Source organism: Quercus suber, unplaced genomic scaffold (genome assembly GCF_002906115.3).
Source record: "Quercus suber isolate HL8 unplaced genomic scaffold, Cork oak 2.0 scaffold_695, whole genome shotgun sequence".
Classification (NCBI taxonomy): domain Eukaryota; kingdom Viridiplantae; phylum Streptophyta; class Magnoliopsida; order Fagales; family Fagaceae; genus Quercus; species Quercus suber.
The window spans coordinates 227,124-246,342 of NW_027070136.1; positions in this window are offsets into that span (position 1 = coordinate 227,124).

Genomic DNA, 19,219 nt, shown 5'->3' on the forward strand with positions numbered 1-19,219 from the left:
TACAATGTCATACAACTCTTTTTATAAATCTTTTATTTTTTCAGTTTTTAAAGGAAAATTAACAAAGAATATATATATATATATATATAAGAACTTACCATGACACTATAGAGTATAGACTAATAGAGCAAATATATGTACAAAATTAATTTCAAATACTTTCTTTTACAACTTGTTTAGTTATAAATGGAAAACAATATTGGTATTGATTGGAGTTATGGACCATGTTTCTTTCTCAACCAATTTCAACATGTTGCCTAAATAAATTGTGAACTCTACTGTATTCTAACATTGTTCTATTCTAAAATAAGGTTTTGAAATTTATAAGCCCTTATTTATTTCTTTCTTTTATATATATATATATATATATTTTTTTTTTTCTTCTCTTAGCTGACATAATTTTTTAAGGAAAAGTAAAGACCATCACAAGTGTCAACGGGATGTCTTGGACAAACTGAAGTGTGCTCATGCCCAAGTAGACCCATGTTTTTCTACTTTTTTTTTTTTAAATGTTCAAGTGGACCCCAATCCATGCTATTGTCGGCAAAACATACGATGAAAAAATAGCCAAAAAATTGGAATTGCAATTCTGCCACTGATATAGTTCACTCCTAGTCCCGTGACTTCGTACCTATGTCACAAAAGAAATCATAGCCGATGTCCTGCCAAGTGGCGGCCATTGAGTTGTAGATGACTACCCAGATTGGACTGGACACGTGGTAAATTAGGGTGGGAGTGTGGAGAGGAAAAGCCAGTCGGCAGTAAAAGTGTGCCCTTCTAATGCCATCTTAGGTGTAATAGTAAAATGGGAAAAAAATCTAAGAAATTATTACAATATTTCGAGCTCTAATTGTGCGTTGTGGGCACTAAGTTAAATCAGCTGCTCTTACTGTTTATTAAGATGTCAAGTTGTGATTAATGTATGTGTATATATATACATATATATATACTTATCAATATCATTATTTCTTCATTCATTATTTAAAATTATTTTAATACTTTTCCCTTGAGGAAGATTTTTTTTTTTTTTTTTTCGGGGTGTATTATTGCTTTTATTGCTCACTCATCTATGTAAGTTTGTAACTAAATTGGGAGGAAGTCCTTCTCAAAAAAAAAAAAAAAAAAATTGGGAGGAAGTAATTGTGATTAGAACAATGATATCCAAAACTAAGGTTATATATATGGGACTCGAATCACCATAAATCAATTGATATATTAACCTGATAATAAGACATCTCATATAATTATGAAAAATGTATGAAATATGTTGTACATTCATACTTTATTGAATCAATTGTATTTTTTTTTAGTAGTCTTCTCATGAGGAAAGAATTGTTTTCTTTTCTTTTCTGTGTGTATTATGACTTTTATTACTCACTCATCGATGTGAGTTTATAATAAAACTAGAGGTACGTTTGGTACATTGAATGTAGATTCTATTAGGAATAGTAATATTTATTATTGGGAATAAAAGACAATGTAATATAATAATTATTACTATTTATAAGTTTGGTTGTTACATATGAAAAACTTGTAAAACATAATGTATAAGGAAACTTTATATTTTTAGAAATATATTAATTTTAAAACATATTATATGCACTAAAGAATAACTATTACATCCATTTTAAAGAGTAATAGCTATTTTTCAATTTAAAAAATAGTTATTCTAATGTAATAACTAATCCATGTAATCAAAATGCAACCAAATAATCGAATTAATATTACAAATGAATAATTATTCCATTACAGGAGCTATTATAGCGTACCTAACGTATCCTAGATGATATTCTATGCAATACGTGAATTACTTTACAATTTCATTTGAAATCATTTTTATGTATATTAGAATCTACATATAATACTTAATACTTATTTTGTAGTATAATATTTATATTTTCCCACAATATTGTTAAATACTTTGAAACTTGATTTTTTTTTTTTAATTCATAATTTATTTTAAAAAATTGTATACATTGTAAGATTATAATATATTATAATATTTACCGTTAAAAGTGGATTTTATTTTTCAAACTGATTAAATGATTTTGAAATCTGCAAATAAGATTTCAAAATATAAAATACTTTTATATCCTAAAATTACATAAATTTAAGCAACCTACCAAACACTTTCTCAATCACTTTATTCTCACAACCAAATATAGAGACCTTGATTATAAACACCCAATTAATTCTCTCAAAGGAATTAAAGAAATTATTTGTAAGCTTCAACATAAAGATAACGTGATTAAACAAAGAGAAATTTGCTAAAAACACATTCATTTATTAAAATTCAATTGAATTTAGTTGGGCTTCTGTATACTTAAAAAAAACAAAAAACAAAAAACAAAAAACAAAAAATACTTTTAAGTCACCATTGATTTTTGTTTTTACCACTATGGCTACATACAAAGAAACCTACAAATTATGAATTCTAACATAAAATAAAATAAAATAAAATAAAAAGCTGACTTCATAAATAATAAATTAGAATGTTTCTTTTTCTTTTTCTTAGTTCTAAAATAAAATACATTTATAATTTTCCCAAACCAAAATCTCAAACACCCAAAGACTCCAAGCAAATCATAACCTTCACAAAATCTACAATTTTTTACTTCAATATCAAAACTGTAAGCTACCGTCATTGAATAAAAAACACAAGCCTCCTTCCTTGGTCATAGCCTACTCATACAAGTTACGATCAAATGATACTGCAACGTTGGAGTTAAGAAGGTGTCATTGAAAGGTTGAAGCTGAATGACATCATTTTTTTTCTAAGATAGGATGATATGAAAAGCTATGAACATGCGTATATAAAGGAGTAAAAGTGAAAATAATGAATGGAAATGCAAAGAGTTTTTTGTGTGTGAGATAGATGGAAGGTCTTGAAATATTGAACCAAATGAAATAAATAGTAGTCTTAAAACATTGAATACAAAATGTAAAAGAAATTAGTCTTGAAATATTGAACCAAAAGAAATAAAGAGTCTCTACTTTTAAATTTGTTATTATCTCTAATATGGCTTAAGGGTATCTCAATTCTCTTCATAAAGTGCGTTACATGATAGAACCTCATGCTCTCTTGCATGAGCTCTCTGCTTTTATATATATATTGATTGATTGATTGATATTGATGATTAGGAAGAAGTAATTGTGATTAGAACATTGATATACCAAACTAAGGTTATATATATAAGGTTCGAGCTTAGCATGCACAAAAAATTAATTAATTTTTAGTTTAATAATAAGAGTAATTATTATGGAGTGATAGTCATTCTTATTTAAAAATAAATAAATAAAAATAAATAAAATAAAAACCTAAGAAATATATATTTCATATCTTTGGCGGGTTCATTTTGATATTGGAAATGCGAAAGGTAGAACCTTTCTGATCAAAACCTTTTCTATTATTAATTATTTTAGTATTATCTTAAGGAATTTAATCACATGAGACAGACATCATTATGTCATAATATCTTTTTGTTTGAGCGAATGTTTCTCATGTTTCCGATAAGAAAAAATAAAAAAAAAGTCATTGTTTTAAATTACTATAATATTTGTTTAACTTTATTAAGTTTGAATATAAAACACCACCGATCAGAGTTTTGTAATTTAATGAAATTAATAGGTCTCTTTTACCAATATTCAAGATAACCAAGGTTTAAATATCCATTTCTCAATAAATAAATAAAAATGTTCAAATTTCCCCTCCATTTATTGTAATATTTGAATTATCAAAAAATAAATTCATAAAATTCTATTGAAACATTTTTGTTAGTAAATTCATGTCTAATTAAGGGGTTAATAATTGAAATTGTAATGTTTAAAAACTAAATTAATATTAATTCAGAGTAATGTTTGTAGAAATCTCTATTTTAGTTTGGTGGTTTTGTAGTTTTCTGAAATAAAATAATGGTGTCTAACCTTTAATAAAAACAAAAGCGAAAACAAACGGGATGGTGGCCCTTTCTGTCCTTGAATTTAAAAAGAGGTCCTTTTGTTTTGTATGCACGTAAATTAATGTTATATTGTTATTTAATTTATGTGCATTTATGGAGTTACGGACCTTAGGTTTTCCAGTGTGCGTTATCCGAACCGACATCATTCTTTACAACTTGATTTAGCACTACAACTTTATTCTGAAATATTAACACGTGACACCCACTTTCCCCACTCAATAAAGTTTCTGCTTTCTGGCGACTTGTTTATTTATCTATTCTTTTTCTTTGTTTAAGAAAGATTTTGGATCAAACTTTCTGATTATAGAAATAGTACTGTAGTATTATTTTGCTTTGATTGAATAGAACTTATACTATTATATTGAGTTGAGAGTGCCTAGTGCATATAAGGACCCGGACTGAAGAGAGAGAGAAAGAAATGATTTTTTTTAAGCCTGTCTCTCACCTATGATGGTGATTTTATTATGCAATATAGGATTCCTTGAATGGGAGAAGGAATTCCCTACATCTTCGAGTTTATGTTTCTTCTCTCTCACAATGGATAAATTTTATTTTTTTTCTCTTATAATTGGTGACTCGATAAGACCTACTAATTGTGAGAGAGGAGAAGCATATAACTGATACTGGGTATATTTCTCTTGATGAGCTGCTAGAATAACTCAATTACTATAAAGTTGAACCTATTTTTATTTTATTTTATTTTATTTTACATAGTTACAATATGCTACTAACTTTTTGAATTATTTTCATTAAACCTTCAAACACTTTGTGAATGAAGAGATGCCAATTAAGTTATAAAACTCTTGATCTAAGTTTAAGTAATATCCACGATTCATTATATCCATGATTCATGTTTGAGTAATTGAGTTTCTGCCATATTTAAATCCATGATTCATGTTGGGTCAACTAATATTACGTTAAAAATGTAATAAATTTACCAATAACAACGGCCTCAATAATAATAATTATAATAGCAAGAATAAAAACTGTTAACTTCAAAAACATGGTACACTAACTGTTACCAAAAATGATGATATCAATGAGTACATGGTGTCGACATTTCTGAGTAAAGGAGGGAAAAAAAGAAGACTAGATGTATACTTTTCCTTGGTAGCCTCAAAGCCTCCTAACTTGGAAAGGACCACTTACTTCCCAATCTTTTGAATTTCGATTCACGCCTACTAATCACATGTACTATCTTCTGGAAAGCTCTGGACCTCCATTTCATTTTCCTACATTGATCATTCATGTATGATGATTTTGATTTGATAATGCAAACTCCTTTTCTTGGCCAGAATTATTTTACACCACCATGAAGATTTTGATTTGACAATTTCAACTATTTTCCTTGGCCAGAATTATCTTACACCAACATGAATCATCAATCGTGGAGTTACATGTGCTCCCTTCATCTTTCTCCCTCAAACATAAAATCATAAATACAGAATCCTATCCTAATCTTTAGAGAGCTAGTGTATTATTGGACAGTGGTAGAAGGAAGCTGATCACATATCAAAAATTGATTAGACGTTTCAATTTTCTTTCTTTTGAACCAGAACACTTTTGACAAATTGTCATCTTGTGCTGAGACTAATTTTCTCTGCTGATAAAAGTAATTCTATCAGTCCTTTATATATCAAAAGCATTTTTTTTTTATTTTTTATTTTTATTTTAGATATCCTTAGTTTTGAATGCTTCCTATTGAAAACACTAGGAAATTCATGCGTGTTGAACTACAAAGCTTTTGATTTAATTAGTCTAAATACATGAATGTTAGCCGTCTTTAATTGAACGAGCTCATTCATATATGACCTCTTTAGGTTCTATCACAATTAAAAAATTCCCAAATTACTGAAATTCGAGCACGTTTTCTCTTAACAAACGTGTAAAAAGGTATGTTGCACCTTTTGTCTTAAGGTTCAATTATTATACGGGGGCTCACTAAAAATGGAATCAGAATAGTGGAGTATGACTCACATGCTTTTATAAAGATAGATGAGATTTGCTGCTAAGTTCCCACATTTTATGAGGGACAATGATTATTTCAAGCGCACTATACCTCTTTGAAATTATGTCGATTTTGAAAAATATTTAGGAAGTTTGCAATGATGAGTATGTAACAAGATTATTCCTTTTCGGAGTACTTGAATAATACGTGGTACAATTTTTCATGGGTTGATTTGATTAGGTTTGGTTTTAACTCATCACTTGACCCAATTACATTGGGTGTTACTATTGGTTGGTTAACAAGTCTACCCAAATTCAAATGACCCAAACCGTTATGGTTATTGTAAAATTGTGATTTACAACTATATTTCTATGTTGGTTTTAATTTCGTGTCAAATTTGATTGTAATTCTATTAAATCATTTTCCTATATTTTTGTGGGATTTAATGTAAGGGTTGTGTGTGAGAGATTGGTGAAGATTCTATGAAGATGAAGAATTCACGACTAGCTCGCGAATGCCAACCCGCAAAAAAGCCACATGAGAAGCACATGCTGAAATTTGAAGAGTCTTTGCCAGGTTAGATTTCACAAGTCATTCGCGAGACAGGCCAAGTCGCAAGTGACCTGCGAAACTCTCTACCTGATGATTTTAAGTGTATCTTTTCACATACCTTTACCAATACTATATAAACCCTCATTACCCATGAAATTGTAATAATAATAAATTTTTTAAAAAAAAAAAATAAAAAAAAAAGTTTTTTCAAAGAAATTTTTTAGAGAAAACCCTAGCCAAACACTTGAGAATTAGAGATTGTTTACCCACAATCATCTACACCATTTCTCTAAAGTTTCCTTTACTCCTACCTCTTCATCTACACATCCTTGACAGGTTCTTAGCTCAAACACTTATCTCATTCATTTTGAGTGTTAAGAGAAGTTTTGGTGTAGTATATGGGAAGTATTGGAAGAAACCATTGAGTGGTAGATGCAATTTGGAGCTAATTGCGAGATCTGAACAACTAGTGAAGATATGGCTCCGTGAAGCCCGTTGGTAACAGGAACTTGGAGGGTTCAAATACATTGGGTAGATTAGGCTTGGAATGCCTCTTTGTTATTCATGTACTCTAATTTTATTCACTAGTGGATCGATTTTGAGTTAGCGGGTTGTGGAGAGATTTTTTGCCAAGTACTTTGATTTGCTCTTCAAAGACATGTCTCAGTGTTATCTTGTGTTTACATTTCTCTTTTATACTCTTTAAGCTTTACATTTATTGTTTATTGTACTTACTTATGCCTTAGAGTAGTGTTCTAGTTTTATTGCGTATTATTTACTCTTGTTCCGTACTTAGTTAAGTTAAAGTAAAAGCAACTAAGTCGTAATTTAATAATGGGGGTCTAAATTGGCTATAGTGTTTCACACTATTTGAGCTTTCAATTGGTATTAGAGTTTACACACATTTTGGATTTCTTTATCTTTGTGTGATCCTAGACCCTATTTAAGATGGATAGATCTTAGTCCCTCAACGAATCTCCTTTCTTTGATGGGAGTAACTATGCATTTTGGAAAATATGTATGTGTGCTTTTCTATGTGCTATTGGTGAGATCGTTTGGGACTCCATTGAGAATGGTTGGGTGAGACCAACAACACCCAAGGCTAAGTGGGACAAGGTTGCCCTTACTTTGGCAAATGTCAATAGCAAAGCTATTAATACAATTTTTTTGTGGTGTTTCAGCTGATGAATTTCATAGGATCTCTTATGTGAAGACCATTAAAAAGGTGTAGAAAATTCTCGAGACCACTTATGAGGGAACCAAGAACGTCAAGGACACCAAATTGCAAATGCTCACTACCCGATTTAAGGAAGTGAAGATGAGTCATTCAACTCATTCTATGGTAGACTTAATGAGATTGTCATTGGCAAGCTCAATCTTGGAGAAAATATTGAGGATGCCAAAGTTGTAAGGAAAGTCTTAAAATCCTTAACCAAAAGCTTCCTAGCCAAAGTCACTGCCATTGAGGAGAGTAAAGACTTAGATGAGATCAAGATCAAAGAGCTTGTCAGTTCTCTTCAAACTTATGAGCCCAGCTTACCTTTTCACAAGTCTAGGAAATCACTTACTCTCAAAACTATAAATGAGAGAACCGGTGATTCCTCAAATGAGGATAATGTTGAGAAAGAGGTGGCTTATCTTGTAAGAACTTGTGCAAATTTCTGAAGATGAAGAACAATGGGAAGTCATTTGGCAAATGAAAATTCTCATCCTTCAAGAATTATAAGAAAAACTTCAAGAAGAAGGATATAAGAAAGTCATCACCACCCCAAGGCATTGTTTGCTTTGAATGCAATGGACATTTGCATTTGAAGAAGGAGTGTCTGAACTATTTGAGAGGGAAAGGTAAGGTGCTAACAACCACACTTAGTGATTCGGAGAGCTCAAACTCAGATTTTAAAGAAAGATGTGATGGTGATGGTAACTACTTTGGGTTTATGGCAATTACCTCGGTTGATTCAAAAGAAGAATTGAGAGAATTGGTTGAGGAACTCAGTGTACACACCGATGTTGAAGAAGATGAAGTTTCGGATGGTGAGGAAGTGTACCTTAATGAAGGTGATAAGAAACTTCAAGATGTTTATTGTAAAGTTGTGTTTTACAAGTATGTTTTATATTGGCTTTAATTCCATGTCAAATCTGATTGTAATTCTGTTAAATCATTTCCCTGTATTTTATGGGATTTAATGTAAGGGCTGTGTGTGAGAGTTTGGTGAAGATTCTATGAAGATGAGGATTTCGCGACTAGTTCGCGACTGGCTCGCGAGTGCAAACCTGAGAAATAGACCACGTGAGAAGCACATGCTGGAATTTGAAGAGTTTTTGACAGGCTTGATTTTGCAAGTCATTCGCGACTCAGGCTAAGTTGCAAGTGACCTACAAAACTCTCCGCTTGATTACTTTAATTGTGTCTTTTCACATTCCTTTACCAACACTATATAAACCCTCATTACCCATGAAATGTAAGAAGAAAAAGGAATCTTTACAAGAAGCTTCTGAGAGAGAAAACCTTAGCCAAACACTTGAGAGTTAGAGATTGTTTACCCATAATCGTCTACATCATTTCTCTAAAGTTTCCATTACTCCAACCTCTCCATCCACACATCCTTGAGAGGTTCTTAGCCCAAACACTCACCTCACCCATTCTGAGTGTTGGGAGAAGTTTTGATGTTTATGAGAAGCATTGGAAGAATCCATTGAGTAGCGGATGCAATCGGACGGATTTGCAACATCCAAATAACTAGTGAAGACAAGATTCAGAGAAGTCCGTCGGTAGCTGAAGTTTGGAGGGCTTAAGTACATTGGGTAGGTTAGGCTTGGAGAGTCTTTTTGATATTCGTGTACTCCAACTTATTCACTAGTGGATCAATTTCAGCTTGGAGGGCTGTGGAAAGGTTTTTGCTGAGTATTTTGGTTTCCTCTTCGATAACACGTTTCAGTGTTATCTTGTATTTGCATCTCTCTTCCCTACTCTTTGAATCTTTACATTTATCACTTATTGTACTTGCATATGCATTAGAGTAGTGTTTTGATTTATTGCGCATCTTTTACTCTTATTCCGCACTTAGTTAAGTTAGAGTAAAAGTAACTAAGCCGTAATTTAAAATTGGGGTCTAAACAAGCATTAGTGTTTCTACACTAATTGAGCTTCCATTTATGAAGCATTGCTTGAGGATTGTGGCAAGTATTCCAAAGTTGCTAAGAGTGCGGCCAAGAAGATGAAGAGAATTGAAAAAGACCATAAATTCACTCTTGCACAACTCAAGGATGCCAAATGTGAAGTTAAAGACTTGAAAGAGGAGGTGCTGAATGCTTACTTAAAGATTAAGTTTCTCGAACTTGAAGTGATTCAAGCTAATGTTAAAGTAGAGCACATCACAACCAAGAAACTTGATAATGTTCTTTCATCTCAAAAGCCTTTTTCAGACAAAACCAAACTAGGTTACACCGGTGAAGGAAGTTTGAGTGAAGAACCAAGAAGGGCGATGAAATTCGTATCGGTAAAGGTTGTAGAAAAGCCCAAGATTGAGATCCCTATCATTGAAAAGTAGGACATTGAGCCAAAATCAAAGGCAAAAGGAAAGTTGCTACCTAAGAGTCAAAGGAGACCTCAAGTGAAGCATTTTTGTCACCATTGTGGTATTCGAGGGCACACAAGACCAAATTGCTTCCAGCTTCACACTCTCAAAAGGGCTGATTCTTTGCATGCTTAAGGAAATGAAAGAAGAATGCCAAGAGAAAAACAAGCTAAGGGAGAAAATGATAGTCAATTCATTGGAGATGTCATGGAAATGCTTAAGAACATCTCATCAGGCCTAGCTAGCTTCACCCCAAGGTTTAAGAGTTATGTTGGTCGTACCCCTTAGTCTAAGGATCTCACCTAAAGCACTCGTGCGGTGTAGGCGAAGAAGGGTACTCAAGCATGATTCATCCACTATGCCCATGCATTAATACTTCAAATGTCTTAAGGTCATAGTATCATGCATAATACCATAGGCATTCTTCTTACTACAATATTTCTTCTCTATCATGTTTCTTTTAACTTTTTTTTTTTTTTTGGTTTGTTTAAAAGGTTGTTTTATTTTATTTTATCTTACTTTATTGCTTTCTTTTTTTTTGTGTGAGTAAAAATCCAAAAACTCATAAAAAGTAAAAAATCTCAAAAAGTTTGATCACTTGTGTTATGTCATATCACATGTGAGTTTGGCCTTGTACCTTCGTACTAATGGTGTAGTGTATTTACGAGCTTAGCTTGTTATGTATGCACATATGGAATGTGAGTAAAATCTAGAAATCAATATTTGATTGTTGTAAATAGATCTTCAAGCTTGTCATGAATGTCTAGCCAATAGTCTTGATTGATCTTGATACATGTAAACTTGATCCTATATATGTCCTCACATTTATTTTTATGTCAAAAAACTTTTCAAATGTCAATCTCTAAAAGGAGAAAGAGTTGAAAAAGCCTTGTTTCGAAAACTAGTGAGACTAGGAAAAAGTGGAGCAAAAATGTATTCAAATTGTTTGATGCCAAAGCTAAAGGCTTATTCTTCAAAAAAAATCTAAAATTTCATGGCATCGTTGCTCAAAAATTGGGTTGTATTGATAAAAAAAAGTATGAAAAATGGAAGTAAAATAAAAAGCTTTCAATCATTGTAAACACTTTGGTGAGGAATCATATATGTTCATTTCTATTAATGAGATTGGTCACTTGACTTCGTGCTATTTGTGTATGATTTGATTGAATTGACCATTGAAGGTTCATACTAAACTATGAACTAATTCATTTGTGTGACTGTACGTCTTTAAATGTGATGTGTGTATGCTCAATTGCTTGATGATCAAACCCAAAAAGATTTTTGAGTATTTTATTTGTTTCTGGAAGTGATTTTTGTCTCTTTTGTTGTGAAATTTCTTCTCAAAATGTCAAATTTTTTGTGTTGAAAAACTTTGTGTTTAGCCATTTCGCAACTCCTTTCACGAGTGGTTCCAAGTCATGAGATTTTTTAGATAATTCAATTTTTTAAAAATTTCAAGTAAAGAGTTTCGTGGCTCCCTCGTGAGTGCTTTGCGGCTCAGCCCTGACCTGCGAAATTTTGCCCTGTGCATCTACACATTTCGCAAGTAGGTCGTGAATGGTTTGTAAGTCACTAACTCGCAAAATGCAGAAAAAGACAGTTTTTAAAGGCTCGAAAATTCAGTTTTCAAAAACCTTGTCTTTTTGTTCTCCACGACTCCCACCCGCCAAAACTCAAAATTTCTTCCAAAACTCAACTAAACTCTTTTGGATTTCTATTCTAAGACTTCTCTAAGGTATTTTTCATCTCTTTTAATCTTTCAATTCCTTATATTTTGTTTTAGAATGCTTAAAACTTAGGGTTGAGGTTTATTTGTGTTGGGTTGGGAAAACTTAATTTCTTTTTTTTGTAAATTTTTTAAATTTTGTTGATTTGGCTTAGTCCCATTTGTGTTGATGTTGTTTTTGTTGGCCCCTTGTGGCATTTTAACATGTATTTGAGGTATATTTTCATATGTTCGTGCATTTTTTTTTCCTCATATAGGGTAATTGTATGCATGTAAAGTTTTTTATAAAATGCTCTTTAGGCATTTTTGCACACATTTGGACTCCAATGAGTACCAAACTTTTGGGATTGTCATGTTGACTTAATTGTAACATGTTTCTATCATTGCTTATGGGTTTTACATACTTTTCCCCATGGGTACTTGTTCATGTTTTGCTCATGCATTGCACATGCACACTTGATGCACACACCCTATCACAATTGACATGTCATGCATATTTTCATGCCCTTTGTCTAATTAGACTTCTAGCATTGTTTTCATGTCTTTGTGTTCTAGTATATGCTCTTTTACTTAGTTTTTAAGAGTTGTTTCCTTGGCTTTTGTTCTAACTTGCATTTAATCAAGTTTGTTGCCATTTTTGTGTATGGTTTCTATTTGTTTCTTTTTGTAGATGTCTCCTTGCAAGAAAACCACTGCCAAGAAACCTCTTAAGTGTCAATGATACGAAGAGCATCACTTCTGAAATAGAGATGTATTTGAAGCATTCTCGGAATTCTATAAGGAAGTGATGATTATTGTGGAGAGAAAGGTGGACCTTGAGTCTCTTGAGAGAACCTTCATTCTTTGTGTGTTTAGAGACCACACTTGGGCTCCTCTTCTCACAGGCTTAGTACAGGTGCATGATATCTTAATTCAGAAGTTCTTGTTGAATGCCCTCGTGGAAGGAGATCACCTCTATCGTTGGGTGAGAGGAAATGAATTCTCTATCTCAACCATGTCAACCCAATAATTGCTGCAGATTCGACCAGTGATCCCTGAGTCTTTTCTTACTTATGACAAGAGAAAAACACCAGTTTCGGAAGAAGTTCCAGATCTTAGGGGAGAACGAAAGAGACAGTCCCTACACACTATTAGCTTCTCTCCAAATATGAGAACATTGGCCTACATCATGCTCTTCAACCTCTACCCAATGCAGAATCTAACAACTCTTTCTCAACCACAAGCATTGTTTCTTCATGACTTGTACAAGAAGAAGGACATTGACATCTGTGCTCATATCTATCATCTTCTTACGAAGTGTGTTAGCAAGAAGAAGACTTAGATGATTCTTCCATTCCCGGGATTGATTATGTCTATCTTGCATCAAAAGAGGGTCAAGACTCCCTCAGGTTTTCCAATCATGAAGAGGGAAGATCCTATTTCTACTCAAACCATGACTGGGAGCAAAGCTTGACTTCATGGTCTTGCAAAGGAAAAAGAAGCACCAGATGAAGACATTACTCACGAGGGTGGTAACACTGATGATGAGATTGACAACTTCACCCTTGTACTAAAAGATATGGATGCCTCACCTACTCAATCTCAACCTTAAGAGCAGCCACAAGCTTAGCCTTAAGTGTAGCCATAGGCACTAGCTCATGCTCCAGATCGCCTTGATCTTATTCTCAACCATCTAGATCACTTGCAACGATCATTTAATGAGCATTCTATCTACTCCACACATCAGTTCACCTACCTCAAAAGGCAAAGCACTACTCTCTCTACCTAAATACAAGATATGGGGAGCGGAGACTAGCATCTTTGGCCATTCTAGTAAAAAAAGGGGAGTGGTATTAGCTTGAGAGGGAGTATATTTTGTGGGGGAGCAGAATTTTGAAACTTTTACTGCTCTTATAGCTTATTTACATTGCTTTATTTAAAGCTTTAAGTACTTTAGTCTAAAACTAGGTTTTCTTTAGCACTTTGTGTATCTTGGTTTTTATAGCTGTTTCTTGATGCTTTTAGTTATCTATTTCCTTTTGCTCTAATTTCTTTAATGCATCATGTGTTTTTGGACATGCAATTAATTTTTGCACTACTCTTAATTGCTTACGTGTCTAGATGTTCATTTACTCGTTAAAAGTTCATTGTGGTCATTTCTTAATGACTATTCATGTTTGATCAAGCTATACTATATGCTCATATATCATCTGTATTTACTGGATCGCATTTTACTTGCTCTATATGCATGCCTTGTGTTCTAATTGTCTCAAACTTAATGAATCTATTTGTTATGTGCAAGTGCTTCAAGATGCATGTGTATATGGTTCAAGTGCTTCACAAGTTTTAGATATAGGTATGAGTGAGTTTTGCCTCTATACCCAAACTCACATTTTAAGTCTAGAGTCTGTTTAAGGGTTTTGTCACAGAATAGCCAAAAGGGGAGATTGTAAAGTTATGATTTAAAAATATGTTTTTATATTGGCATTAATTTCGTGTCAAATTTGATTGTAATTCTGTTTAATCATTTCCCTGTATTTTTATGGGATATAATGTAAGAGTTGTGTGTGAGAGATTGGTGAAGATTCTATGAAAATGAAGAATTCACGACTAGCTTGTAAGTGCTAACCCATGAAAAGGCCATGTGAGAACCAGATGCTCGAATTTGAAGAGTCTTTGCCAAGCTAGATTTTGTGAGTCGTTCACGACTCAGGCCAAGTTGAGAGTGACCTGCGAAACTCTCTGCCTGATAAATTTGAGTATGCCTTTTCACATACCTTTACCAATACTATTTAAACCCTCAATACCCACAAAACTGTAAAAAATAAAAAATAAAAATAAAAAAGGAGTTTTTTCAAAGAATTTTTTAAGAGAGAAAACCCTAGCCAAACACTTGAGAGTTAGATATTGTTTTACACCATTTTTCTAAAGTTTCCTTCTACACATCCTTGAGAGGTTCTTATTCTAAACACTTACCTCACCCATTCTGAGTGTTGAGAGAAGTTTTGGTGCATATGGGAAGCATTGGAAGAAGCCATTGAGTGACGGATGCAATTTAGAACTAATTGCGGGATTCAGACAACTAGTGAAGACATGGCTCCATGAAGCCCATTGGTAGCAAGAACTTAAAGGGTTCAAGTACATTGGGTAGACTAGGCTCGAAGGGTCTCTTCGTTATTCATGTACTCCAACTTTATTCACTACTAGATCGATTTTGGCTTAGAGAGCCATGGAGAGGTTTTTCGCCAAGTACTTTGATTTGCTTTTCAATAATACATCTCGGTGTTTTCTTGTGTTGCATCTCTCTTCCCTACTCTTTAAGCTTTAGATTTATTATTTATTGTACTTGCTTATGCCTTAGAGTAGTATTTTGGTTTTATTGCGTATCATTTACTCTTGTTTTGCACTTAATTTAGAGTAAATTGACTATAGTGTTTCACACTATTTGAGCTTTCAGCTATAATACATTGATACATTTACCAAAGTCATTTGTGAATGCTTGGGTCAGACGATTTAGGCAAAGTTGGCTAGGTATATGAGTAGCCCTACTTTATGAGGTGTAATGTGTGGTGCGAGGTTTTGAAACCTAGACTAGACCGTATGATCTGATCGGGAAAACCGTGAACCTCTCACAATCATAGTTCTTTTAAGCTTAAGAACCGGTCTATGCCAAAAAAGTAAGGAACTGTTCGAACTGTGGTTCAACCCACGATTCTGAGAACCGTGATTAGACCGCTTCTCATGGTTCCCTTTGAATCTGAACCTAAAAAAAAATAAAAAAAAAATAAAAAAAAAATAACACAGAAAAACAAAAGAAAAAGAAACACAACTGCTGGGAGTACATCATATCTTCAGAAACTTTGCCACTGCTATCTCCAGAGAAACATAGCATGTCTTTATGTTTCTTCTTCTTCTCTCTTTAGAGCACACCACACAGCTTTCTCTCTTTAGAAACTCTTCTCTTTGGCGAAGCAAGCTTTAAATTCTGGCTTTGTTCTCTGCCAATAATGTGTGTGTGACAGGGTGAGAGTATGAGAGAAAGAGAATGAGAAACAGAGAGCTAGAGATAAAGAAAGAAAAATAAAAGCAGAGGACACGCTCTGTGGAGAAGGAAGAGTCTAGAAAAATAAAAACAAGATGAGACTTGAGAGGAGTGGGGATGGGGATACATGTGTGGAGGCGAAAAAACAAGAGAAAAAAAAAAAAGGAAAAGAAACATATGGATGCAAGGAAAGAAAGGAAAAATAATAAAAAGAATAAAAAATCACAAGTAAATGTTACTACAATATTTTCACAATATTTCACAATAAATTTTAAGTAACAGATTGTTATTAGTTAATATTGATGAGTAAAAAAATAATTTCAATAATGCGTTCAAATTAGAACTAGTAACAACTTTTTATATAAATTTTGTTGTGAAAGTATTACTAAAAATGTTGTAGACTTCTTTGCTGCTTCTGGAGACTTCTTCTTTGCTGCTGCGTGTCAACTACTACCATATAATGCTTGCTTGTTGTCAGGCACTTCCTTCCTGGGTTTTGTTATTTATTTAACTTTAACAATTTCTAAATGCATGGACATCTTTAGATCTAGCTTTTGATTTTATTTTTTATTTTTAAAATTCAAAATAAATGGTGAACAGTGACTATTCAAATGGGCTTGGAGAAAAAAAAAAAGATCGGCAGTCAAATGGGCTTGGCCATGAGCAAATAAACTAATTTGTCTCTTAACTATTTTATTGGGTTTCATAAAATAAAAATTATTAGGTACTAAAGTGTGATTTGGCATGACTTAAAAATAATTTAAAAACTCAATAGCTATTTATGTTTTTTTAGAATTTAATAATTTTTATTTGTATTATGAAAGTTATGTTATAAAAAATACTATCTATATTTGTTTTGGACTATTTTAGTTAATTTTTCTATTTTTTTTATTAATTTAATGTTTATATATATATATATATATATATATAATTAAAATAATTATTAAATTAATTTTTTTTTTTTTTTTTTTTTTTTTTTTTTTTTTTTTTTGGATAGGCCAAACATGTATTGACCCCTTGTGATAAATTAACTAATTAATTTAGCCAAGTGAATTAATTAAGTTAATTAACATGCAAAGCGCGTGGTAGCACAAACAAATCACCAACTAAACAAAGTACGTAGCGGAAATTAAATTGACACGGTGATTTGTTTACGAATGGGGAAAACCTACACAGCAAAAACCCCACTGGGTGATTTTCAGGTCACCACTCCTAAAATTTCACTATTATCACAACGAGCGGTTACAAGTAAAGGAATCTCAGTACCTTATACCAACCTACAGCTAAACCCTTACCTCAATACCCAATTGGACTTGTTCTATAGTAACAATTTCTACTTTTGATGCATGGCTCCCAAGTACGCGACTAACCAATGTGCGGATCCCAGTACGCGACTTCAATCACCAACTAGAAGAAGATTGCTGCAAAGTTCTTCAGTTCATCTATACAATGAAGATCAAGAAGATCCTTAGTCACAAAACCCTATGGTGCACATACACAGCAACTTCTTCAAGAATGATGAACTAGGGCAAAATTTTGTCTCTGGTCACAATTTGCTTGAGCAAACTTTTCTCAAAACTTGTGCAACTTGTGTACTCTTTGACAGCCTTTAAAACAATCATTTTATATATCTAGAGTTAGGAGTAAAGAATGTCTAAAGACACATTCATGGATTCCAAGAAAACATATCAGAATTTCTGTTTCTTTCTTAAACCTTGACAGATGGAAGGTGTCGAGCAGCTGTCGAACAGGTGTCGAACACACGGGGCTGAACAGCTTCTTAAACTTCGACATATGCTAGCTGTCGAGTTTTAGTAAATTTGCACTTCTCAGCTTGTTTCTTGAACAGACTTGATGACTTCAACACTTGATCTTGAAACACAATTTCTTGAAGTATTAAGAATACCTAGATCTACCCAATTACAAGTTCAATGCGTTTTGTCAAAGGATTAGCCAATTACATAAAATAATGACATATGTTCTTAACAAGTGAAACACATATGTTCTAACATTTTTAATAATTTTTTTTCCCAAGAAATGAGGTATTAAATCAAGGGCTAGTAACACTCTGAATATATTTCATAAGTACTCAAAATTCTTGACAAGGCAGAAGGGCCAAGATTCATTAATTTCTTACATTTTTATTAATCACAATCAATACATTATATGATCATCCATGATAATAAATATCATTTATTTGAGAATGTTTGTGTAATACACATTATTTCCCATTCATAAATTATATATTTAATTATAATAGAAAATCTTATTACAGGTTCCAAGTTCATCACAAGTTTTAGATTTAGGTATGAGTGAGTTTTGCCATTGTTTCTAAACTTATGTTTAAGTCTAGAGTTTGTTATAAGACATTTTTGTCACGGAATAGCCAAATGGGGAGATTGTTAAGTTATGATTTTTGACATAACATTTATATTGACTTTATTTCATGACAAAAAGTGTTGTAATTTTATTAATTTATTCCCTTATATTTTATGAGATTTAATTATAATAGGTTTAATATTAAGTTGGTGAAGATTACTCAAGATAGTGAAGTTCGTGGCTAGCTCGCGACTGACTCACTAGTGGGCAACCTGTGAAAGATCACGTGAGAAGCACATTCTGGAATTTGAACAATCTTTTGCCAGATTGTATTTTGCAAGTCACTTTGCACTTGGCCAACTCGCGAGTGACCTGCAAAACTCTTTGCCTGGATGATTTTAAGTATGACTTTTATACCCTTTACTCACACTATATATACCCTCATTACCCACAAAATTGTAAGGAAGCTATTTAGAAGAAAACCTTGGAGAGGTTTCTACAACACCCATCTTGTTAGAGAGAGTTACTCATCCTTACGAGAGAAATCATTGTAGTCTCTTCTCCTCACCTCTTCCATTGTCATACCTTGAGAGGAGATTTGTATCCAAACATAACCTATACCTATTCAAAGTGTAGAGAGTGTTTTAGAGTTTGGAAAGTATTGGGTATTTGCCAAAATAAGCCGGTAAGACTTAGCGGATGCAATCGGGTAGTATTGCAGGATCTGGATAACTAGTGAAGACAAGACTCTAAGAAGTCCATTGGTAGCTAAAGCTTAGGGGGCTCAAGTACATTGGGTAGATTAGACTTAGAGAGTCTTTTTGGTATCTTTGTACTCTAACTTATTCATTAGTGGATCATTTCAACTTAGAGGGTTGTGGAGAGGTTTTTTGTCGAGTTCTTCAATTTTCTCTTTGATAATACATCGCCGTGTTATCTTGGATTTGCTATTCTTTTACTCACTGCCCTTTCCATTTTAACATTGCATTTATTTTGTTCATCCATGCAATTTTTGAGTGCTTTGAACAATTAATTTGCTAATCACTTATATTCCGCATCAAGTGTATTTAGATTAAAATTAAGGCGAAAAGCACATTTTAGTCCCTACATTTTTAG